At 35.3% G+C, this 26,776-nt stretch overlaps 1 protein-coding gene and 1 pseudogene across 4 annotated transcripts in view; one reads left to right on the forward strand and one right to left on the reverse strand.

Moving 5' to 3' along the window:
- Nucleotides 1–26,776, reverse strand: part of Rabgap1l (RAB GTPase activating protein 1 like) — a 663,388-nt gene that overhangs the window by 627,135 nt on the left and 9,477 nt on the right. The gene's annotated exons all lie outside the window — the stretch shown is intronic.
- LOC124961452 (translationally-controlled tumor protein-like) lies at nucleotides 21,745–26,048 on the forward strand (annotated as a pseudogene).

Below are 26,776 nucleotides of genomic sequence, written 5' to 3' on the forward strand. Positions count from 1 at the left end.
TACACAATTGATCTCAGCCTAAACACAGTATATTATCTAGAAATTTCATACTTCCTTTAAGCTACTTTTGGGATGCACACCCCCAACATAAATTGACAATCACATTATTAACTATCTCATTTCTAAACATTTTCTGAAATATATTTCCTATGAAGAGAGAAGATAATCAGTATTGTTATTGTAAAGCAAAAGTGCGAGACACAAAACATACTACACCTCAACAGTTTTCTTTTCATCCAGGTCTATTTCATGATCCATCAAAAAGGGAAGAGAGGAAACCACTTATAATAAAATACCAATAAAATAGGTATCTAAGAAAAAACTAATGATATACACAGAACTTAGAAAGAATACTAGTAAAACTTACTGAAGTACATAAATACTCCAACAAATCAGAGAAACACACAGAGGACCAGAATAGCCAAACTCAGGAAAAAACAATTATGTAAACTCTACATTGCAAAGATGCCCAGTTCTCCATAAGAGGATATACAGGTTCAAACTAATTAATTTTTAAACAAAAGTTCTTGTGAAACTTGACAAAATAATTTAAGCTTAAATATTGTGGTTAACCACCTGAACTCGAAAGTCAGATTGTCTGAGTTTGAATCCTCAGCTTAATGTGATCTTAGACAAAGTACTGAATTCATCTACACTCTTAATTTCTGCATCTATAAAACACTGCTGTGACATCAACATCACTGGGTTGTCACAAGACCTGAATATGTTATAACATGTAAAAACCTAAATCAGTAAATATCAAGTAGGACCAAGATCTAGAAGACAATGTAGGGAGGGATCAAAAAAATTCAGCGGGGGATCTATATTACTGAGAGTAAAAAGACAGATTCTTTGAAAGTGTACACTCCTGGTATAAGAAATTGCAGGCAAATCAAAGAAACAGAATAGAGCCTACAACGAAGTAATAAATTGGAAAAAAATAAAGGTATGTTCCAAAGCACTACTGAAAGGGCAATGTTGTGGTTTGAATGGAGGTGTTCCCTCCAAAATTCACATTGAAACTTAATGTCACGTAACAGTATTCAAGAGGTGTGGCCTCTGGGAGGTGATTAAGTCATGGAAGCAGAGCCCTCATGAATGGGACTAGCAAGGTAGAAGTGAGCACTCTTCTTCCATCCCTTCCACCATGTGAGAACACAACGTTCCCACCCTCCAGAACAGGGAGAAAAAGAAATTCATGTTGTCTATAAATTACCCAGACTCAGGTTATTTTTTATAAGGACACTAAGAACTAAGAAAAGTCTATTCAAAACACTGGTAGAGGTGGGCATGCACAAAGGCCTGCGTTCAATCCCCAGCACTGCAAAAAACATTAGTAGACGGTATTATTTTTAAAAATCAATTGTACCAAACAAATGGGTATTAGGGAAATTTTTTTTAAAGTTAATCCTTACCTGCACCCATACCCCAAACAAATTTCAAAAGGATTTGGAGTCTTTTTTAAAATATCAGCACGCAAAAGAACTAAGTAGAAAAGGAAGAAATCACCAAGAAAAAGATTGACAAATTCAACTTCCAGGAACATTTAAGACTGCATATCAATAACATGAGCATAATTTATAGGCAAAAGTCTGAAACACAAGATGTGACAAAATGGTATTATCCTAAATTTATACTAAGCTGTTAGAAATAAATAAGAATCAAGATTAGTAGCCCAAAAGAAAATGAAATAAAAGACAAATAACTAATAAAACAGTCTTCTAACCTCCATTCCATCCCTCCCCCAAACATTTCACAGCTCCAATCCCTAGCCTCAGGGTGGGGGCAGACAGAAGTCTCTGGCTCAACTCTAAGCAGGTTTACCTAATACTTTAACATTTTGTTCAAAGAGGGATGTATCTTAAGCAATCAGCATAGCATTTTCCTGACAAAGGTTCAGCAAAGAATGCTACAGGTAACCTGTATCATCACACTAAACCCACAAGAGAGGATACAAGGAGAGGAAAAAGAAGCCACTCTCCACCCTCCCCCTAGGCAATATGACACAAGAGGTCCCATCACATTAGAGATCTCAAGCACCAGCGGAAGGATAAAGAATGATTCTAAAATGTGAAAAATTCTTCAGTAGATACTAAAGAACTGGAAGAGACATGCTTTGTGGTTAATGAGATAATTATAGTTTACTCTGGATCAAAAATAATAGTATGCTGGAAAATAACACTTAAAATTTATTTCAGAAAGCCAGTCCCTAAGACTTAAAATAGGCTACACAAATAAAGGGGACAAAGTCAAGTTCTATATCTATTGCTTATCTCTATTTATACCTGTATACAAAGTTATATCAACAATATTTTCACTGTCCAGGGAAAATAAATGTATTAGAAAACTATAATGTCCTGTATGAATCTTACAGAAATCAAATGGAAAAAAACATAAAGCTTCTCTAGGAATGAAGATAATTATTTAGGAAACATACAGCAGTTTAAAAAATACTTGCATGACAGTCTTGTGAGCCTCTAGGTAAGGAAAATGATTATCTTTAGCTGGATACAAAAAAAATAAGTTTTATCATAAAACTTAACTGGTCATGCAAGAGGAAAGAGGAAATGGTTAACAAGAAATATTCCACTATTAAAAGAACAACATTCAGCCTTATGACAGAGTCACCCAATATGACACTGTTTTCTACCTTCTCCCATTCCAAAACAGAAATTACAATAATACAGACACAGATGTTTAAGGACTCAAAACTAGTAAAGCAGTTATCCTTCAAGAGAGGATCTGGCAAATTAGGACTGGGTAAAACAAAACTATATGATCAGTCACTAGAGTGAAACTACAGCAAAACTGCAAACTTCTTAAGAGGTCAGAGGAAAGTCCAAGGACAAAATAGGTTTCCTCAAAGTAAAACAGAAAATCAGATGAATGGATAAAGAAAATGTGGTATATATACACAATGAAGTATTACTCAGCCTTAAAGAAGAATGAAATTATAGCATTTGCTAGTAAATGGATGGAGCTGGAGAATATCATGCTAAGTGAAATAAGCCAATGCCAAAAAAATAAAGGCTGAATGTTTTCTCTGCTATGCAGTCACTAAATCACAATGTGGGTGGTGGGCACTAGGGAAGAGCGGAGGTACTTTGGATTAGGCAAAGGGGAGTGAAGGGAGGGGCAGGGTATGGAGGAAGGATAGTAGAATGAATCGGACATTGATATCCTATGTGCATACATGACTACACGACCAGTGTGATCCTATATCATGTACAATCAGAAGAATGAGAAGTTACACTTCATTTATGTATGATGCATCAGAATCTATTCTATTGTCATGTATAACTAATTAGAACAAATTTTTAAAAATAGAAAATCAGAGGTAATTGAATATGATAAAAGACATGTCTTTCTTTAAAATGTTTACATGAAATTAGTGGTACAATCTTATGAACATACTAGAACCACCCAATTGTACATTTTTTTATACCATTTTTTAAAAACTTTTTCATACATGAATGTGTCTCATTCTACCATTCTTCCCATAACTTCCCTTCACTCCCCTCTGCATAATCCAAAGTTCCTTCATTCATCCCTACCCACACCCCACTATGGATCAACATCCACTTATCAGAGAAAACATTCCACCTCTGGTCTTTTGGGATTGGCTTATTTCACTTACCATGATATTCTCTAGCTCCATCCAATTGTACATTTTTAAATGGTAAATTTTATAGTATGCAAATTTTATCTAAAAAATATTGTTACTGGGGCTGGGGTTGTGGCTCAGTGGTAGTACAGTTGCCTGGCATCTGTGATGCCCTGGGTTCAATCCTCAGCACCACAATACAGATGAATGAATAGAATAAAAGGTTCATCAACAACTAAAAAAATATTTTTAAAAAAATTAGTGTTACTAAACATATGCAAAATCTTACCCAAAAAAGAAGAAATTTTGCTCACCAGAACTTGTGTGGTTAGCAAGAATACACTATTAAGACTAAGTTTCTGTGTATAGTAAAATTTGTTTTCTCAAAAAGGGGGAGGGACCAATACAGCACATATTTTATCTCTGTATAAGCCAAAAGTTTAATATCTAAATGGACATGCAAACCCTTTGCAATATTCCTCATAAATACATCTCTATATCTGAGAGCTTTCTGAGAACTTACTATATTTTTGGTTTAGAGTGATGTGTTTGTTTTTTATAATAGTCACTGGTGCTCAGTAAATTCTAATAGCTGGATCCTCTAATTAGAGAAAACTGCTCAGGCTTTTGCAGACTTTACGCTGGGAACTGAGCTACCTGATCTCACTGACAATGTTCAGATGAGCAGACAATAAAAGAGAAACACATGTTTCTGGCAAGATGGCACACATCTGTAAACGCAGCTACTTGGGAGGCTTAAGCAGGAGGATCACAAGTTCCAGGCCGGCCTAGGCAATTTAGTGAAACCCTCATCAACTTAGCAACACCCTGTCTCAAAATAATATAAAGTGACTGGGGATGAAGCTGAGTAGTAGAGCGCCCCTAGGTTCAAACCCCAGGACTTGGGGGGCCGGTGAGAATCACCTGCCACATCTGATTAGAGACTTCATGCTACACTGGCAACACTTCAAAAAAGCAAATGACTGTCACTTATGTAGGAATTATTCTAATTCCTTGGGACAACTCCCTACAAGCAAAATTCTTCTTTCTAGGACAGAAATCATCTAGAATCAAAATAGCACCTCTTGCAGGGCCATGGTGGTGCAAGACTGAGACAGAAGGATTGCGAGTTCAAAGCTAGCTCAGCAAAAATTGAGGTGCTAAGCAACTCAGTGAGATCCTGTCTCTAAATAAAATACACAAGAGGGTTGGGAACGTGGTTCTGTGGTTGAGTGCCCCTGAGTTCAATCCCTGGTACCAAAAAAAAAAAAAAAAAAAAGTATCTCTTTATCCTGAGTAAACAGACATTGCTTTTATCTGTTCTATAAAAATAAATAAGAGAAACACTAAAAGAATACTCTAATCATCATTGATTTTTATTTCACATGAAAATATTATGAATAAATAAATATCACCAGGTGTGGTGGCGCACACCTGTAATCCCAGCAACTCAGGAAGTTGAGGTAGGAGGATTACAAATTTGAGGTCAGAACCAAAAACAAAGTGAGACCCTGTCTGGAATTACAAAGAGGCCCGGGCTATACCTCAGTGGTACAGTACCCCAGGTTTCATCTCAGTACTGAATATTTAAGCTATTATTATAAAGTTTTACTCTTATAGAAAAAGCATAAACTTGATTCAGGTAGCCACTGGTGTCAGGAAAAGCCAGATAATTTGTTCACATTGCCAACCCAAGAAAATACAGTTGAGCTGAATTGCAGACATCATGCCTATAATAATTACCATTTATGGAGCACCTGTGTTACTTAAAATATTTCCAAAAACTCTACAAGGTAGTTATTATCCTCATCTTATAGATATGAAAACAGGAAGAGAAAGGTTAAGTAATTTACCCAATGTCACCTGCTAACAGATAGCTGAGGTTCTGGTATGTGAATTCTCTCAAGGAATGCCGTAATGCTGCTTCAGACAAGCAATCCCTCGTCCCAAGTACACACTTGAGAATTTGACAATGGTAAAAGCACAAAGTGAAAAGTCGAAGTTTTTTGTTGTCTTTTTCTCGTAAAGGCAAAAAACGAGGTAGAAATCCTCTTCTGTTCAGAAAATTCAGATTAAAATTTCAGTATTTTATATCAAGATTATCACCTTTATTTTTTTTTATTGTTACATTATGGAGTACCATGTGACATTTCAATACATATACACACTGCAAAATAATTACCTTTAAACAAGTTTTATAAACAGAAAATTGCTTTCAAGATAACTAACACAGAAGCCTGAACGGTTAACTGCACATGCAAACTGTTTTTTAATATTAGCAAATAAATTTCTTCCTACTAGTCAAAGCCCCTTTGAGCACCTTAAATGTATTTATTTACATGTGTCATTTGTGCAAACTGTGCATAAAATGCTAAATATTATTGACCTTTCATAATAACCCTGGGACACAACTTCAGTAACATCTGATGATGTAGCAAATCAGTAAAAGATAAAAGCTTCAAAAAATTCAAAAGGTGAGGCCTTTCACAATTTCCTTTTTTTTTTTAATATTCTTTTTAGATGTTGATGGCCCTTTATTTTATTCATTCATCTATAGGCAGTGCTGAGAATCGAACCCAGTGCCTCACACATGCTAGGCAAGTGCTCCAACACTGAGCCACAACCCCAGCCCTCATAATTTCTTATAAATCTTGTCAAAACATCAAACTTCTGGCCGGGCACAATGGCTCAGGAGGCTGAGACAGGAGGATCACAAGTTCAAAGCCAGGCTCAGCAACAGCAAGAGGCTAAGCAACTCAGTGAGACCCTGTCTCTAAATAAAATTCAAAAAATAGGGCTGGGGATGTGGCTCAGTGGTCGAGTGCCTCTGAATTCAATCCCCAGTACCCAAACAAACAAAAACAAACCATGAAACTTCTATAAGACAAGAATATATCCCAATTTATTCTACACAGAGAATACACAGAAAACATGTATTCCCTTAAACTAATACTGCTTCCTTGAACTACTCATATCATGAAAACAAAAGACTACAATTTCCTTTACTTGATATGCCCTTACATGCAGCCAGACCTTGTATATATCCATAACCCCAGCTACACAGAAGGCTGAGCAGGAGGATCACAAGTCAAGGACAACCTGGGCAATTTAGTGAGACCCTATCTCAAAATTTAAAAAATTAATAAAAATTTAATTAAAATATTAATTAAAAGGGGGCTAAGGATGTAGCTCAGTGGTATAATTCCCCTCGGCTCAATCCCTATTACTGAAAAAAGAGAGAGAAGAGAGGAGAGGAGAAGATAGAAGATAAGAGGGGAGGGCAGGGAAGAGAAAATGAATGATGAAGGAAACAGATGATGCAGACAATTTAGGAAACTCAGGCAAGCCATGTATTAAATGGATTTCTTCATACACATTTTTAGAACCATATCAGTAAATACTAACTGCTCCAAAGAGAACAATAAAAAATAATAATTTAATACCATAAACCTCAGCCCCTTATTATGACTACTAACATCAAACAGATATAATACAACCAAATTTGTGTTTTAACCTTACTTCATTCCATAAACACATTCCATCCTGCTGCAAATCTTTAATAAAGAACCTCACAATCTCCATTCATGTATCTGAGTCAACAAATGTAACTAAACAATTTTGTGCAAGACATCTTATATAAAGTTTAAAGGTCAATGCTTTTTTTGTTTTGCTATATCCTGATATAACACGTTCTTCACAAGGTAAACACACTGACTCACAAATTAAAGCTCCTATTTCACTGTAGTAATCATTTCACAGTGTACATCAAAATACGTTGTACGCCTTAAACACAATTTTTAACAAGCACCTTACTTCAAATGACACTTAAGACACAAGAGAAACAGATCATGTTAACACATGGCTAACACATAGTTAACTCATACACTGCTTTTTCAAAAATATGGAGAATATTTTTGAGATTCAACAAGAAAATCAAAACCTGTAGCTGGCACTCTATGTAATTTATATATGTAGATGGTGAAGTCTGCATGTAAGGGCATATCAAATAAAGGAAATTGTAGTCTTTTATTTTCATGATATGAGTAGTTCAAGGAAGCAATATTAGTTTAAGGGAATACATGTTTTTTATTTTAATAGCACAATTTCAGAATTTAACAACTGTGTTTAAATGAGGCAGCATAATTTTTAAAGATTCAAACATTCAATGTCCTGTATGTTTAAAGTTGTTACAACTTACAAATAATAGTTATCATTTTATTACTATGATATACTAACACATACTTTGAATCAAACAATACTGGCATTTTAGTTATCTTTTTATATTCACAACAATCAATGAACTATATTCCATCCAACCTTACAAATGAAAGAATATAGTCAAAAGATTAAATGGGTGTAACTCTACATGATGTATAATCAGAATGAGAAGTTATACTCCATTTATGTACGGTGTGTCAAAATGCATTCTACTGTCATGTATAACTAATTAGAACAAATTTTAAAAGATTAATGTGTACTAGTTAGTATAACTAATCAAAGATGTAATCCAAATTTGAAGAAACCAAATCAATCTCATTTTGTAGTGATCTGTCTCCTAGGATAATGACTGCCTATTGGTCAAGTAACTGCCCACTTCAAGTCCAAAGTTGATGGGGGGTAGATCTGGTCAAATGGTTTGAAGCAAGCCTGCTTGGAGTTTCCTGCCAAAAATTTCCATCCAAAGGGACTATGGCAATGGCAGGTATCATGACTCACTGCACTGAAAAGAAAATTCTATTTGCCTGTTCTCCTATTTCTATATGGGGGTTCTCACTTCTTGCTAGGAAGAGTGCCATTCTAGAACTCTCACATTTTCCAATCCACCTTTACCAGTAATAAAGCTCAATATTTTCATCCACATTTGGCTTCTGCTGTGTTTTGAATGTCCCTTCTAAAACTCATGTTAAAATGTAATTGACAGTTTGATGATACTGAGAGATTGGACCTTTAAGAGGTCATAAGGGTTTCAGGCCTCTCGAAGGGATTAATGCTGATATCTCAGAAGTGGGTTGTTAATGAAGTGAGGGACTGGACCCCTTTTTTCCTTCTCCATCCTCCTGTTCTCTCTCACCACATGATGTCTTCTGCCATGTTATGACAGAGTACAAAGGCCCTCACCAGATGAAAACACGCCATATTGGACTTCCCAGCCTTCATAACTATTAGCCAAATAAATCTCTTTTCTTTATAAATGAATTAGTCTGTGGTATTCTGTTATTATGGCAGAAAATGAACCACAAGAGCTTCTTGTTTCTGTTCTTGGTTAAAAACCTAGAAACGTGCAAAAGTGACAATTAGATTCTTCTAAACCTCCAACTGATATCTTCTGTACAGTTAGAGAAACAGATGAAGTCTGAGATCAAATAGCTATAGCAAATGAAACACACTAGCAACATCAAGAGAACTATGGAAATGGTTATTATTTAGAATATAAACCAGTCACCTTAATTTCTTTAACTTAAAATTTCCGAGATAATCTATCTTGAACATATATTGACTTCAGTCTATTTAAATCTTCAAGCCAACTGGCCTAATACTGTGACTGCTTAGGAAAAACAAAACAAAACCTAAGATAACACCATCTGCTTTTGTTGCTCAGAAATTAGATTCCACCATTGTACTCAATTCTACAGTCTAATCCCAACTTGTATAAATCTAGCCCATCTTTCTCTTTATTACTGCATGAGCCTTCCTAGACCCTGGTTTAATCTGATCATTTCCCTGTGTACCTACTGCTCCTGACTTGTTTCTTATTCCATGTACTTCTCTAAATATCCCCTAAGCAACTTCTAGCATTGTTCTGCTCACTGGCTAAAAAACACCAGCAGGGCAGTAAGTAAATTATCATGGCACACCAAAGAGTTATAAGACCAGAGTTATAATTATTAAAGAGAAAAAATGCAACAGGAGTGTGGAGGAGAAAGGAGAAAGTAAGCAATCAATATTTAATGAGCATCTACTACATGATCTTCTCCCAGCAAAAGTATGAGCATACATTATTAGCCCAATTTATAAGGGCAACAAACAAGTAATTTTCCCATGGTTACAGGACAAAAAAGGGGGGAGAGGGGGAGAAGCTAAGGTTCCATGATCTGAATGACCAATCTGGTTTTTCCCACAGTTAAACAGATCCTCAGGCATAAACTGAAACACACTGGGGATCCACCAAGAAAGAGAAGCTGAATACTAATCCAGAGAGGCAATGTCAGTTCTCTTCATTCACTCTAGTTTTTCAAAGTTAAAAGACAAGTAGTAATTAAAGTATTTATATAAACAGTATGAAATAAAATGTAAAATTCACATGAATTCTTAGAGAAGTTAAAAAATTTTCAATGTGTTTGTTCTAAGGCACATCCCAACAGGTACACCTATTGACCCTTGTCTTACAGATTTTTTTGCTGGTACTTTAAAAAGATCTGTTTTACAGAAATGGGGAAGGAAGGTTTAAAACCAATCTTTAGAAATGACTGGATTAACAAAGCTGGCAACTTCCTCCAACTCTCCAGAAAAGAGTCAAATCACTCTCTCTACAGCTAATACAACATTTTACATAATTTATATTCCTATTGCAGCATTTATCATAATCATTTACATTTATCTATTACAATTATTTTCCCTGGGACAGCAACATATTTTATTCATCCTCGTGTTCTCAGAAGTTCCCTAGAAAGTATAAGGATTATAGTACACCACATGCCACATTTATTAAATGAATGGGTTAAACTTACACATTTGAAAAACCAAAATAAGTTATCTCTAGTAAGATCATTTCAGCACAGAGAACTTAAAAAGATTTGAATTACATCAGACAACCCTTACTAATACCAAATCCAAATCCACTTAACAGCTAATGGGATTTGAAAAGCTAATTTCCTCATCCATAGTCAAGAAACCATATTACACAGACTTAGTATAAAGACAAACACTAAACTCATGCTGCACACAATTCTTTTTTTTTTTAATTTTTTAGTTGTAGATGGACACAATACCTTTATTTTATTTATTAATTTTTATGCAGTGCTGAGGATTGAACCCTGTGCCTCACACATGCCAGGCAAGTGCTCTTACCGTTGAGCTACAATCCCAGCCCTGCATACAGTTCTTTTCTAGTCATCAAAAAAACTTGTGATTTAACAGGAAACTGTGTACAACTGATGATTCCATTCTGTCTTCCAGCACACCTTTAATAGAACAAAAGATCTTAAGACAGCAATCAGAATCACAGTACATTAATTTAGCTTAAATTATCTATGTTCCAGTTCTAGTTATATTTTTAAGTCTAGTTGGTCCTCCAGAGAGCAAGAATCTTTACATTACCTAGAGTCATAAGGTAAACTTTACTTCTACAATTAACTGCCTATGACCTTCCTACCTCTTTAAAACTTCCCAGGAGATGATCAGAACTCTCAACACAGTATCAATGAAAACTAACTAGTTTTAAAAAGATAAAGAACATTTTCCACATATTCTAAAAAGCCTTCCATTTATTTTAGTATAAAATTTGCGTATTCTCGCCAATATTAGCATCTGAAATTTTTTAAATGTCCCTTATTTTGTAAAATATAATGCATACTTGGATACACACATTTCCATTTTAAAATGCACTATAGGCTAAAATAAAGTTACTAACTGGCATTTTTCTTGTCCCCACACTGTCTGACACACCATAATTAATAGATATTTGATTAAGTCTATAAATATTTAAGTTTGTTATACCAGATACTGATCTAAGTACAGGCTATTATATATGATAAACCCAACATATATGGCCCTAGCCTTCATGAACCCTTCAGTTTTGTGGTAAAAAAGCAGACATTCAACAAATAAACTCCTAAATATATATTTATTAAATGTGACAAACAGAATAAAGAAAAATAACAAAGTAATATTTGTGGGGTTGAAGGGCTGGAGTTGTCCTACTTTAGGCTGGAATGTTCTCCAATATTAAGGAAGCTGAGATTGTCATCTGAGAACAGGACATTTGAGATGAGACCTGTAAAGGTCTGAACCAGCCAAATATTTAAAGAAATAATCTGGGCAGGTCAATAAACCAGCAAGTAGAAAAGCCCTGAGGCAAGTTTCAGTAATTGAAAAGTCAATCTAACTTGAGCACAGAACACCAAAGGGAGAATAGATTTAGAATAAACTGACAAAAGGACAGATGATATAGTCTAGAACCACAATCAAAGATTTAAGGTTTTATCCTTAAGTGCACTGAAAAATCTAAAATGAAGCATTGGAGGTGAGTTTTAAGAAAGACTTAAGATACAGATGCCAGAAGGCCTTGGCCCAATATCAAAGCTTGGTAAATAAACACAGATTTACCAATCTGTGGTAAATACACACAGATCCATTTCAAGTCAAAATGTTCCAGGAATATATGTTATATATACATATATATGTTATCACTCCCTACTTGAAAAAAACCGTTTCGGGACTGGGCATGTAGCTCAGTGGTAGAGTACCTAAAGCCTGGATTCAATTCCCAGCAAACCACACACACACACACACACACACACACACACACACAAAGCCTAGGCCTAGTAGTGGAAGAGTACTTTCCTGGCATGCATGAGGCCCCGGGTTCAATCTGCAGCACCCAAAAACAAAAGTGGAAAAAAATTTTTTTTTCAATTAGCCCACCATCTACCAAATATCACATTCTCCTCCCTTTCCCTGTATATGTCTATACTAGCAAAGGTACAGCCGAGCAGTAAAATGGTCAAATAAAAAGGCGAACCAAAGTGCATAAATAATGACAAACTGGAAAGTCAGCCTCTGAGTAATTAAGTTGACCAGTTCTTCTATAGAATGAAGTGGAAAGAGAACAGGGGTCTTTGCAAAAGAGATATTCTAAACTGCTTGCATTTTAACCACATACATTATTTTTAAAATCAAAACACTGAGTTTACTCCATTTCTCACTAGAAATCACTTTGTTAAAACACTGCCAAATCTTTCAAGAATATTTTCATTTAATGTTCAATCAAAATGAAAAAGTAAATACTAGTTATTACTTTAAGATTAACTATCCTTGAATCTTCCCTACCTGAAATCTATCTACATAGAGAATTTCCTTGAGACATTCTACCTACAAGATTCTATTTGGTAAACATCTTTCATCATTCAAAGGAACACATTTCATCCCCACCAAAATGAGTTTCAGTATTAGTGTCTAAAAAAAGACTAAAAGTCAACATTTCTTTACGAGAATTAAAAGAAAATTTTCAACAAATTTTTAAAGTAAATGTATACTAAGATCCAGTAAACCATTTGCAAAAATCTGCCCCAGGGAAAAGCTTGCCAACATATGAAAATACAATTATAAGAACACACCATTGTTTTTAGTTGGATGGGTGGGGAGGGAGGCAATATAAATGTCTAACAATAAGAAAACAGTTCAATAACTCCATTTTAATAAGCCTGTTTTCTTAAAAAAAAAAAAGTAAAAGTCATTAAACAATGTATAATAACAGACAAAATTTCAATTTTTAATTATACTCTCCTTTTAAATGTATTAAAATCATCACATACTACCCTGAATTTTTAAATACAGGCAGAAAGTTTCAAGAAATAATTATCTGAATGTATAATTTTAAATGTCTTTAAAAACAAAAACATCAATTTAACTACAACCTTCTTTTTTTTTTTTATTACAAAATTGTAAACAAATGGGATACATGTTGTTTCTCTGTCTGTACATGGCGTAAAGGCATACCATTTGTGTAATCATAAATCTACATAGGGTAATGTTGTTTGATTCATTCTGCCATTTTTTCCCTTCCCCCCTCCCCTCCCACCCTTCCCCTCCATCTATACAGTCCTTCCTTCCTCCATTCCTGCCCCCCTCCCTAAACCCAACTCCAACCCCAACACTAACCCTTCCCACCCCCCATTATGTGTCATCATCCACTTATTAGCAATATCATTCTTCCTTTGGTTTTTTGAGATTGGCTTATCTCACTTAGCATGATATTCTCCAGTTTCATCCATTTGCCTGCAAATGCCATAATTTTATCGTTCTTTATGGCTGAGTAATATTCCATTGTATATATATACCACATTTTCTTTATCCATTCATCAATTGAAGGACATCTAGGTTGGTTCCACAATCTGGCTATTGTGAACTGAGCAGCTATGAACATTGATGTGGCTGTATCTCTGTAGTATGCTGATTTTAAGTCCTTTGGGTATAGGCCAAGGAGTGGGATAGCTGGGTCAAATGGTGTTTCCATTCCAAGTTTTCTAAGGAATCTCCACACTGCTTTCCAGAGTGGTTGCACTAATTTGCAGCCCCACCAGCAATGTAAGAGTGTACCTTTCTCCCCACATCCTCTCCAACACCTGTTGTTGGTTGTATTCTTGATAATTGCCATTCTAATTGGGGTGAGATGGAATCTTAGGGTGGTTTTGATTTGCATTTCTCTTATTACTAGAGATGTTGAACATTTTTCCATATGTTTGTTGATTGCTTGTATATCTTCTTCTGTGAAGTGTCTATTCATTTCCTTAGCCCATTTGTCGACTGGATTATTTATATTCTTGGTGTAGAGTTTTTTGAGTTCTTTATAGATTCTGGAGATTAGCGCTCTATCTGAAGTATGATTGGCAAAGATTTTCTCCCACTCTGTAGGCTCTTTCTTTGCATTGCTGATAGTTTCCTTTGCTGAGAGAAAGCTTTTTAGTTTGAATCTATCCCAGTTGTTGATTCTTGCTTTTATTTCTTGTGCTATGGGAGTCCTGTTGAGGAAGTCTGGTCCTAAGCCAACATGTTGAAGCTCTGGACCTACTTTTTCTTCTATAAGATGCAAGGTCTCTGGTCTGATTCCGAGATCCTTAATCCATTTTGAGTTTAGTTTCGTGCATGGTGAGAGATATGGGTTTAGTTTCATTCTGTTGCATATGGATTTCCAATTCTCCCAGCACCATTTGTTGAAGAGGCTATCTTTTCTCCATTGCATATTTTTGGCCCCTTTGGCTAGTATGAGAAAATTGTATTTATTTGGGTTTGTGTCCGTGTCCTCTATTCTGTACCATTGATCCACCTTTCTATTTTGGTACCAATACCATGCCGTTTTTGTTACTATTGCTTTGTAGTAGAGTTGAAGATCTGGTATTGCGATACCCCCTGCTTCACTCTTTCTGCCAAGGATTGCTTTAGCTATTCTGGGTTTTTTATTCTTCCAGATGAATTTCATAATTGCTTGCTCTATTTCTGTAAGGTACATCATTGGGATTTTAATTGGAATTGCATTGAATCTGTATAGCACTTTTGGTAGTATGGCCATTTTGACAATATTAATTCTTCCTATCCAAGAACATGGGAGATCTTTCCATCTTCTAAGGTTTTCTTTAATTTCTTTCTTTAGTGTTCTGTAGTTCTCATTGTAGAGGTCTTTCACCTCTTTTGTGAGATTGATTCCCAAATACTTTATTTTTTTCGAAGCTATTGTGAATGGGGTAGTTTTCCTAATTTCTCTTTCTGAAGATTCATCGCTTATATATAAAAATGCCTTCGATTTATGTGCATTGATCTTATATCCCGCTACTTTACTGAATTCACTTATGAGATCTAAAAGTTTTCTGGTGGAATTTCCTGGTTCCTCTAAGTATACCATCATATCATCAGCAAATAGGGATAGTTTGAGTTCTTCTTTTCCTATTCGTATCCCTTTAATTTCTTTGGTCTGTCTAATTGCTCTGGCTAGAGTTTCAAGGACGATATTGAATAGAAGTGGTGAAAGAGGGCATCCCTGCCTTGTTCCAGTTTTTAGAGGGAATGCTTTCAGTTTTTCACCATTTAGAATGATATTAGCAATGGGTTTAGCGTAGATGGCCTTTACAATGTTAAGGAATGTTCCCACTATCCCTATTTTTTCTAGTGTTTTGAGCATGAAGGGGTGCTGTATTTTATCAAATGCTTTTTCTGCATCTATTGAAATAATCATGTGATTCTTGACTTTAAGTCTACTGATATGGTGAATGACATTTATTGATTTTCTGATGTTGAACCAACCTTGCATCCCTGGGATGAAACCCACTTGATCATGGTGCACTATCTTTTTAATATGTTTTTGTATGCGATTTGCTAAAATTTTGTTTAGAATTTTTGCGTCCATGTTCATTAAGGATATTGGTCTGAAATTTTCTTTCCTCAATGTGTCTCTGTCTGGTTTAGGAATCAGGGTAATATTGGCTTCATAGAATGAGTTTGGGAGAGTTCCCTCCTCTTCTATTTTCTGGAATACTTTGAGAAGTATTGGAATGAGTTCTTTAAAAGTTTTGTAGAACTCGGTTGAGAACCCATCTGGTCCTGGACTTTTCTTTGTTGGTAGGCTTTTGATGACTTCTTCTATTTCATTACTTGAAATTGGTCTATTTAAATTGTGTATGTCCTCCTCGTTCAGTTTAGGCAATTCATATGTCTCTAGAAACCTGTTGATGTCTTCGAAATTTTCTATTTTGTTGGTTAACTACAACCTTCTAAAGAAATAAATTTTTAAATTATCCTTCCACATACACTAACTCTGTAATTGTCAAGGCAAGACGCATGTAATTTTCTTCACCTCATGATATACTTATTACTGGATAGTCCCTAACGGATTTTGAAGTTAAATTTACAAGATCAGGAGGCATCTCCAAGTCTCCCCATATACAGTCCCAGATACAGTCACTGGAAGCATGAGGTGGCAGAGAACACTAACAGATTCCTCCCATTCCTAGGAAAACACCTTAATGGAATCTATGACCCCAAAGAGGTCAAGAATCATTGTCTTATAATGCAAAAAAGAGGCTGAGGAGGAAAAGGTTGCTACTACAACTCTACAAAACCCTGAATGAGCTGTGGAATCAACTCTTACACCACTCAGTTCAAGCATTTTCTTAAAATAGGCATTTGTGGCATGCAAGTGTCAAAATTAAAAGCTAATTAACTTTGGCTACCCCAAATTGAAGAAGTAAATAAAGGGAAGTAGGTCTTAATCAGAGAATCTGAATTAAATAAATCCTGAAGAGAACACATGATATAAACACTGCAATGTTTTGTGTAGCTTCTCTGCTGGGACTCTAGGCAAGAATTACTGCCCAATAACTCCTTTCCTAGTCTTAGAAATGCTTAGTTTTTGTTTTAATTTACAATAAAAATACTGACAGATTTTGGACATTTTGTTTCTGCCATTCTGAGGACTGAACGGAGGGCCTTATGCCTGCTAGACAAGCACTCAGTCACAGAGCTGAATCTTCAGACCTATGTTGGACATTTTAAATTTAAGTAAAAATGAAGACTCCAGGTCCTCAATAAAGTGATCCTTGAAAAAGCAGAAAAATAACATATTAATACTAATATATAAAGTACACATTTAATAAAGTATACAGTATATGAAGCATATAGTTAATTTACATATTAAGTATATTACTAATATAAAAATACCAAGATTTATTATAAAAACTTGTCATAGGCTTTCAAGTAAGTTTCTGCGGTGTTATACTAGATACAGTCTCTCTAGTGTCTAAAAACTAGTTAACTCAGTTGTAAAACACGTATTATTTTACCTCCAAATTCCAACCAATTGTGTTACCATACGTAAAATCTTCAATTCCATAGAGTTACATTTCTCAGCCTCTTGAGAGTGCCATATACCAATCAGAAGAGAATTAGTATAAGCAAAATAGCCAATTCCCTAAGTGAAGAAGATACTGAGAAGAGAGTGATAGTTACATAAATAGTTCTTAGACAAAATTAACACTTTAAAATCCAAAATTCAAGTTTCAATTTTTTTTTTCTTTTTTGCACTTGGGATTGAACCCAAAAGCACTTAAATCACTGAGCCATATCCCCAACCCTTTTTATTTTTTATATTGAGACAGGGTCTTGCTAAATTGCTGAGGCTAGCTTTGAACTTACAATCCTCCTGCCTCAGCCTCCAGCGTCACTGGGGTTACAGGAGTGTGCCACAATGCTGGGCTTTAATTTTTTTTAATTTATTTTTTTTAGTTGGCAATGGACCTTTATTTCATTTATTTATATGCGGTGCTGAGACTCGAACCCACTGCCTCACTAGGCAAGCACTCTGCCATTAAGCCATAAACCCAGTCCTTCAATTATTTTTTTAATGAGATTCATTAACATAGGAATGACTTCAATATCAAGTGTTATTGAGAATATGAAATAATCAGAATTGTCCTGAATGCTGTATAAGTAAAATTTATCCTTTTGGAAATTTGTTTGAATTAGCTGTGGAATGGGGAGCATCTTCTTAAAGTAGGCATTTTTAGCATTCAAGGGCAAAAATTAAAAGCTAATTATTCTTGGCTACCAAATATTGAAGAAATAAATAAAGAAAAGAACATCTTGGTCTGGAAATCTAAGCTACATGAATCCTGAGGAGAACACGTGGGATCAACACCACAGAGCTTTAGGAAGAACACTGGTTGTCTAAAAAGTCCACAAATTCTTTTGATATAACTTTCTTAGAAAAGTGGAGTGCAATGTAATATTTCTTCCCTTGAATGTGGGTTGGTTTACTGACTCACTTTTAAAGAACAGAATGTGGAGGAAATGATGATGTAACTTTAGAGATGAGGTTTTAAAGGTACTGTGGCTCTCTCCTTGCTTTCTCTTTAGATCACTAGACAAAGGTAAAATTAGAGTGTTCACACAAAAACTAGTTTAAGAGCTTCCCACTCAACTTAAAGACTTTTTTGATAAGATCAATGGTACGGGGCTGGGGATATGGCTCAGTGGTAAACCACTTGCCTAGCATGCAGGAAGTCATGGGTTCAATCCCCAGCACCATTTAAAAAAAAAAAAAAAAAAAAAAGATCAAGATCAATGGTACTATTAACTAACATTAATGGAACATTAATATTAATTAATGGTAATATTAACCTTTTCATAATGGTATAATTAAATATGCTAACATTATGAAGATCTACAAAACTCAGTGAAGCAATGTTTTCAAACCGACCAATGTTACAAAATCATATGTATATAAAAGATCCATTCGAAGTATAAGACAAACCTATACATTTTCACTGTAACAGGGCACAAAACATTCATTAATATGATGTCAAATTCCACATGGCAATCAACCATGAATAAACTTCCAATTATAGAATTTTGGTGTGTTATACAAGGAAAATATCAACAGCTTCTTAAAAGGCTACTAAAATACTCTTTCAACTACATATGAAGCCAATTTCTTTTTTTACATCTTCCACCCAAAAGACACACCACACTAGGATGAACATAGTAGCAGATATAAGAAGCTATCTTCTTATTAAGCCAGACATCAAAGAGAATTACAAAATATAAAATGTTGTCATATTGCTAAGCTGTTTTGAGACATTTTTAATTTTAAAAGTTATTTATGTTAAATGCCATGGGTTTATTATTTTTAAATGAATGAATAAGCATTTTAAGTTATCAATTTTAACTGCTGCTAGGGTAAGCATTCCCATATACATATACAACATCTTACCTTTTTGGTCATGCTATTCCTTTTATATAAAGTATCCTTCCTCCCCCATCTGGTCATACCCAGATGTTACCAATCCTCCAAAACTCAGTATCTATTTTTTTTTATTTTTAGTTGCAGATGGACATAATATCTTTATTTTATTTATTTTCATGTGGTGCTGAGGATCGAACCCAGTGCCTCACAGGTACGAGGTAAGTGCTCTACCACTGAGCCACAACCCCAGCCCTCAATATCTATTTATAACTCAACATCTATTTCTTTCCTTATGTTCAACCTCTCCATCTGCACATGATTTCCTATTTGATTTGCCAATGTACTTTAACTGAACTTCTATCAAAATTTTCTCTGTAATTTATCTTCCTTGAAGATAAATTGACTATTCATCATTGTACCTTCAACTTAACATATACTGTGCATAAAATGAATACTTGAAAAGCAATTATAAAACCTGACAATTAAAACAAACTACATCTTGAAGAATAAGAAACAAGAATATGAAATAACTTAAAACTGAGAAGAAAACTGAAACTATAAAGGGGTTCTTAGAAGGCAATGGGTTCAACTTCTGATCTAAATCATCCCTCCAAAGTGTTTTCCTCAGAGTTGTTATTAAGAAAATCAAACTATAGCTACACATACATAAACTATATGTAGAAAAGGGGGCTATTAAAAAGGTATCTCCAGAAAAGCAAGGAAACAATTATAAAGGTCACACATGCCCAAAGACATGCTTGCCCCTGCCCAGTGATGACACCTCTGCTACTACTGGGCACAGATGCCAGGGCTTGCACCAACACACCATCAATGGCCCTGATGCCACATGTAAAACCACTGTCTGTTGCTTCTGAAACAAACTGACATTGAGGGTTCCTGCTACCACCCATCAATAGAATGGATTCTGTGCAGTTCCATCTTATTTATATAACTTAACTTCCAGTCCAAACTGGAGGTATACTTGACTGATGGAACCAAGGTGTATTCTCGTGCTCTAAATGAAAAGGGAGCTAGGAATAAAGCATCTGCCATTTTCAGCTTCTCTAGTGAAAAGAAGGCTCTGCCTCATAATTCATAGAATTTCCCAAAGGCAGGAAAGGGGTTCAAATGTTAGAAGGCAAAAAAATGACAAATGTTCACTACTCTTAACAACTCTTAATGATAACATTCAGATAACCCCATGACCCCAAAAAAATCATTATCAAAGCTATATGGTAATTAGAGACAAGTACTGTCCCACAGATTACTTATTGATTACAAAGGGGAAAATAAACTCGATCAGTTTCTATTGTCACCACTTTTAATGATCTATCTCACCATGAATAAGAGTAGGAAAATCAGATGCACGGCTCAAAATGTAATGCATTATGATATATGCAGCATCAACTATGAAGTATTTGTTCCACAAGTGTTTTAATTCAAACAAACTTTGATCTAGCTCTCAGCTTACAGGAAGGAGACAAGGAAATAAATCAGACAAATTAAAAAAGTGGAACATCTTATAGGACAATTGTCTATCTGGAGAGTGAAAAGAAAAAGGAAAACACAGGACAGATGTTGATTAAAATGGATGTAAGTAATCTACAACCAAATGGAATTTCATTGTCCTTGATTAGACCTCAGTTTGAGCAAACCAACAGTAAAAGACATTGTTATGGGCTGACCTATGTCCCCCTAAAATTCATGTGTTTAAGTTCTAACTTCAAAATGTGATTAGAGATAGAATGGAGATAGAGCCCTTAGAGATGTAATTAAGTTAAAATGAGGCCATTATGACAGCCTTAAATTCTATCTGTCTGCAATCCTTACATAAGAAGATATCTGGATGCACAAAGGAAAGACCATGCGAGGACAAAGTGAGATGTGCAAGACAAGGAGAGGGGCCAAAGAAAGAACCAAAACTATCTACACCTTGATCTAACACTTTGATCAAGGTCAGAAAGCACAACCAGGAAAAGAAAATTTACCATCTTTTCCACCTGCTTTAAAGCCCCTAGCAATAAATTTCACTGATGTTATTTTCAAGGTACTTATACCAACTGCCATCATAAGTACAAGCTGACAAGAAGTGGATAAAGTTTTTCAAGCTGTCAATCTAATTTGGAGACTAATTTGCTGCCATCCAGCTCTAAAACTGTATTATTATAAAGCTAGTTTTATTCATGTTAAGAGAGATTCTTTTATTAAGGTTAATGACTGATATGTAGATTCACTTCAGCTATAACATGATTCATTTACTTAACACGTGTGACTAAAACTAATACTTAGGAGAATTTATATACCAGAATTTGTGCTACACCTACACTCATTAACTTATGCAAGATAAATAACCCTATACAGTTAAGTACTATTACTCCTCTTAACAGATAACTTCCCCAACTCCACAGAGCTAAGATTAACCAGGGAAGACAAATGTCAGAGCCCTAAAGAGAACAGTTTTTGCTTTCAAAAAGCCTATCAGTCAATGAAGAAACAGACAAGTGCCAATATAACAAGCATCACAATAGGGGAAAGAAGATGCTCTGGGAGCACCTGGGAGAGATTTTTAACAGATCCACAGTCTCAGGAAAGTCTTCCAAGGCGGGATCTATGCTGAGACCCTAACTACGTGCCATCCAAAAAAAAAAAAGGACACAGTTCACATTCTCTAAAAATACCTGTTATCCAAATGGTTAAGAATTCTGATACCTTGGTGGACGAAGAGGCCCACACCTGTAATCCCAGCAGTTCATGAGGCTGATGCAGAAAGACACTGAATTCAAAGCCGGTTTCAGCAAAAGCAAGGCACTAAGCAACTCAGTGAGACCCTATCTCTAAATAAAATACAAAATAGGGCTGGGGATGCGGCTCAGTGGTTGAGTGCCCCTGAGTTTAACCTCCAATACCAAAAAATAAATAAATAAATAATGCTGATACTTATATAAGCAGATAACTTTTAGTACCAAATACAAATAAATACTGTATTGAACTGTTTCTAATATTCCATAAATCTACAGATCTATGAGTGTCATAAGAAAATTAAATCTAAGGTTATTCAAAGCCTTTGGAAACCAATCATTCTGTGTATACAATTTGATAACTAAAATTATTTTTATTCTATTTCATATAGAAATATCTTTCTAATTTAAATACTTTAAAACTTTGCAAAAGTACAGTTATAGTTAATTTTAGGCATTAACTTGTCTGGACTAAGGAGTACCCAGATAACCAGTGAAGCATAATTTCTGGTTGTGTGAGTGTGTTTTCAGAAGACAATGGCATTTGAATCAGTGCCCTGAATAAGGAAGATCTGCCCTTACAAATGTGGGCAGCCACCAAGCAACTGGCTGAGGGCCTAGATAAAACAAAGAGGCAAAGAATAGGCAAATTCTCTCTCATTCTCTCTCTCTCTCTCTCTCTCACTCACTCACTCTCCTGTCTGTGGACACCAGACCTCCAGGTTCTCTGGTCTTCAGACACTGGCACTTTAACCAGCAGCTCCTACAGGTCCTTAGGCCTTCACCCTAAACCATTCAGGCCTCTGGAACTAAGGACTGCTTCCATGGTTCTTCAGCTTGTAGATAGTTTAGCATGGGACATCTCAGGTTCCTAAACACGTAGACCAATTCCCATAAAAAATCCCTCTCCTGTTTACCTACCTACCTATCTCCAATTGGTTCTATTTCTCTAGAGAAACAAATACATATTTAAATTTTCTTGATAAAAGAGAGCGTGATGAACTTTGATTATTATTCTATAATATTACAAATACATTTTGTTATGGTTTGGATATGAGATGTACCCCAAAAGTTCCTATATTCATGCAGGAATGTTGGAAAGTAATATGATTACTTTATGAGAGCTGTTAACATGATCAGTCCATCCTAGTCTGAAAGGAGTGATTGGGTGGTAACTAAGCAGCTGGGCGTGGTTGGAGGACGTGAGTCACTGGGGGAGACCTGGAAGGGGGCATCATTCCCTGCAGCACCCCCTCATCTTCACCTGGCCCCTCTGCTTCCTGACCCAGTCATGAGCTGAGCAGCTTTCCTTTGTTGGATCCTTTCCCAGTGATGTGCTGTCACCTTGGGCCCAGAACAATGGGGTCAGCCTTCTATGAACTGAGACCTATGAAACCATGAACCCCAAATAAATTTTCTTCCTCTAAGTTGTTCTTGTCAAGTATTTTAGTCACAGTGACAAAAAAGGTAACAAAAACACACAATATCCTTAAAACTAATAAGGTTGTCCAATGATGTTTTCTTTATACTATATATGGCTTATTTGGTTGTTTCACTTTTTTCTTTTTTCCTATTTCTTAATTGCTATCATGCTGTCAATAATCTCAGTGTTATCAGTATGTGTTTACAGCAATACCTTATTGTTTCTAAACTATTCCTATTGCTAATCTGCTAAATCCTTAGAAATCACAAGCACAACATATAAAATAAAAATGAGCAAGCTCTCAGTGAGAGGTTAAAGAGCTTTATTCATAAGGAATGCCTTAGACGCCTGTTTTGGACTTTTTGCCCTGTTCCAGAGAGATGAGGAGCTGCCACTGAGTCTAGGTAGGTAGACTTACTATCTCAGATTTTCATATCTCTATCAAAAACATTTCTCTTGCCTTCTTTAAACATAATTCAGATCTATGCAGCATTACCTGACCCAGACCAGGTTATATATCTCTGAAGCTTTTGCTTTAAGACACCTCCTGCACTACCTGTTTCCCGCTATGACTACAATCACTTTAATAATCTCTCATCTCTGATTCTGTAGCACAAAGTTTGTATTCTTCCCTATTCACAAATGCTCATGGAACAAAACAATGACAGAAAATGAAACCAACTGCATAAAAAATCATGCCATTATAACACTCCATAAAATAAAAATAATCTTTCATACTATTTTTCTTCTGACAATGCACAGCCAGGAAATCCAAACTTAAGGGGAAGTTAAATGAAAAGTATGAAGTAGCAATCATGTGACAACATATTAATAAACTGCTTCAACCACCTGCCCCCTAAAATATCTTTTTAACTTAGGGTTAATAAAGAAAAAAATGCATTTATTCAGGGAACTATATACCTGTGTTCAAACTAAGTTTAAAAAGCTAACGTTTTTAAAATGATAACTGTAAAGTGGTTTTTGCTATTGTTTTCTTTTTGCTTTTGTTTGTTTGTTTGTTTTCCTTTCCAGTACCCAACCGAACCCAGGATCATTTTACCAGTGAGCTACATATCCTCAGCCTTTTTTTTCACTTTGAGACAGAAATTCACTATATTTCTAAAGCCAGCCTCAAACTTGTGATCCTCCTGCTTCAGTCTCTCAAGGGGCTGGGATTATAGGCATGTGCTACGATGACTGGATAAAAATTTCAAGAGCTAAGCATAAAACCTAAAACTACAAAACTCCTTGAAGAAAACACAAGCGAAAAGTTCCTCATATTAGAATTAGGCTGGGGATGTAGCTCAGTTGGTAGAGTGCTTGCCTTGCAAGCACAAGGCCCTGGGTTCAATCCCCAGTAGTGAAAGAAAAAAGAAGAAAGAAAAAAAAAAAATATATATATATATATATAGATAGACAGAATTGGCAATGATGTTAGTGGATATCACAACAAAAGCTCAGGCAATAACAGCAAAAATATGTACAAGGGGCTACATCAAACTAAAAAACTTCTACAGCAAATAAAATAACCAACAAAATGAAAAGACAGGCTACAGATGGAAAGAAAATATTTACAAACTGAATATCTTTATACTATATATGGCTTGTTTGGTTGTTTCACTTTTTTCTTTTTTAATCCCTTTTTTAATTCCTTTTAATCTAAAAGGAATATCCAAAATATTTAAGGAACACATATAACTCAATAGCAAAAAAGAAAACAAATAACTCAAATAAGGACCTAAATAAATGTTTTTCTAAAGAGGACATACTAATGGACAACAGGTATGTGAAAAGGTACTCAACATCACTCATCTCAGGAAATGCAAATCAAAACCACAGTGAAATATTACCTCACACCCATTAGGATGACTATATTATCAAAAACACAAGTATTGGGAAAAATGTGGAGAAAAGGGAAACTGCATAACTGTTAAGAGCAATATGAATTGGTACAGCCATTATGGAAAACAAGATGGAGATTCTGCAATAAAACAAAACAAAAATAGAACTATCATCTGACCCCAAATCTCTCTACTGAATTTAAAGCCAAAGGAAATAAATTCAGAACACTGTAGAGACAACTGCATTCACATGTTCACTGAAGCATTATTGACAATAACCTACATGTAAAACAACCTAAAGTGTTGATCAACAGACAAAATTGAAATAAAACAGATGAAAATGAACAAAAACTTTGGTGTACACCCAAGCATACACAAAGGAATACAAATTAGTATTAAAAAAAGCCCTTTTCTTCGGTTACCTATACCCCATGCTACCGCATACCTCCCAGCACCCCACTAGCTGCACCAGCTAGCTTCAAGTTCTGGAATCCTGCCCAACTAGTGCTGCTGCTGTCCCCCTCCACTGCCATTATCATTATGTACCCAAAGTTCATTAGACACAATAAGGTGATCACACTGACATTTACAAAATCTGGAAGATGGAAAACTGGTTGTGCCTGGAGGTGAAGGGGAAGGTGGTAAGTAGGAAGAGTATAACATCAATGACACTCTCATAGTGGAAAAGCCTCAGTTGAAGGCCCTAAGGGCCAAGATACTAACCAGCTTCACAGAAGTATATATAAAAAGTACATCAAAGATTACATTAAACCAATCAAACTTGAAGAAGAGACCAGAAAGGACAAACCCTTTTACAACAGTGGCTGTAGAACAAATCAAGTAAATCTCTGTTAATTTCAAAAACTAGCAGTTCTTTATTGGTAATAACATGAATCTAAACAGCGTGGTTGCTCTGCTGGACTACCATAAGGATGGTGTAACCCAGTATATGATCTTCTTTAAGGATGGCTTAGAAAGGGAAAAATGTTAACATATTTGGCAATTACTTTAGATCTATCACCTCTCATAACAACTGGCTACTGCTAAATAAAAAATAAAGGCCATTGCTTATCAAGTCACACAACATCAAGACTTAAGGCAGGACTAATGCTATCTTGAGCTCTTCACTATTTTGTCTCTGATTTACTTAGAGAAGAGGCTGTTGTAAAGAAAGGGTAAAAAAAATCATGGAGGTAATCTAAAGTCAAAAAAGGAGGAGGGGGAAGATGGAGATGCCGCCATTTGGGATAACGTAAATGAACCTAGAAGACATTTATGGTAAATTTAAAAAGTCAGAGACAGAAAAAAATACTGTATGATCTCACTCATATGTAGAACCTTTAAAAAGTCAAATAAATAGAAATGGAGGGAAAGGAAGTGGGCAGAAGTAAGTCAAAGGTATAAATTTGCAATCACTAGGATGAGTAAGTTTAGAGATCCACTGTACAGCATGAAGACTATAACTAAGAATATTAAAAATATATTGAAACTTTGCTAAGACATTTTAAATGCTCTTGCCACAAAAATAATAACTATGAAAGGTGAGAGTTTGATTAATCAGCTTTACTATAGTAACCATTTCACTATATATATGCATATTAAAATATCATGCTATCCACCTTACACATATACAAAAAAGAAAAAAAGAATGGTGGTCGATGACCCAAACTAAAATAAAAAAAGATATTTTGGGTGTTTCCAGCTAGTTTGAGGCTATCA

The sequence above is a fragment of the Sciurus carolinensis genome, chromosome 12 (genome assembly GCF_902686445.1).
Source record: "Sciurus carolinensis chromosome 12, mSciCar1.2, whole genome shotgun sequence".
In the NCBI taxonomy this organism is placed as follows: domain Eukaryota; kingdom Metazoa; phylum Chordata; class Mammalia; order Rodentia; family Sciuridae; genus Sciurus; species Sciurus carolinensis.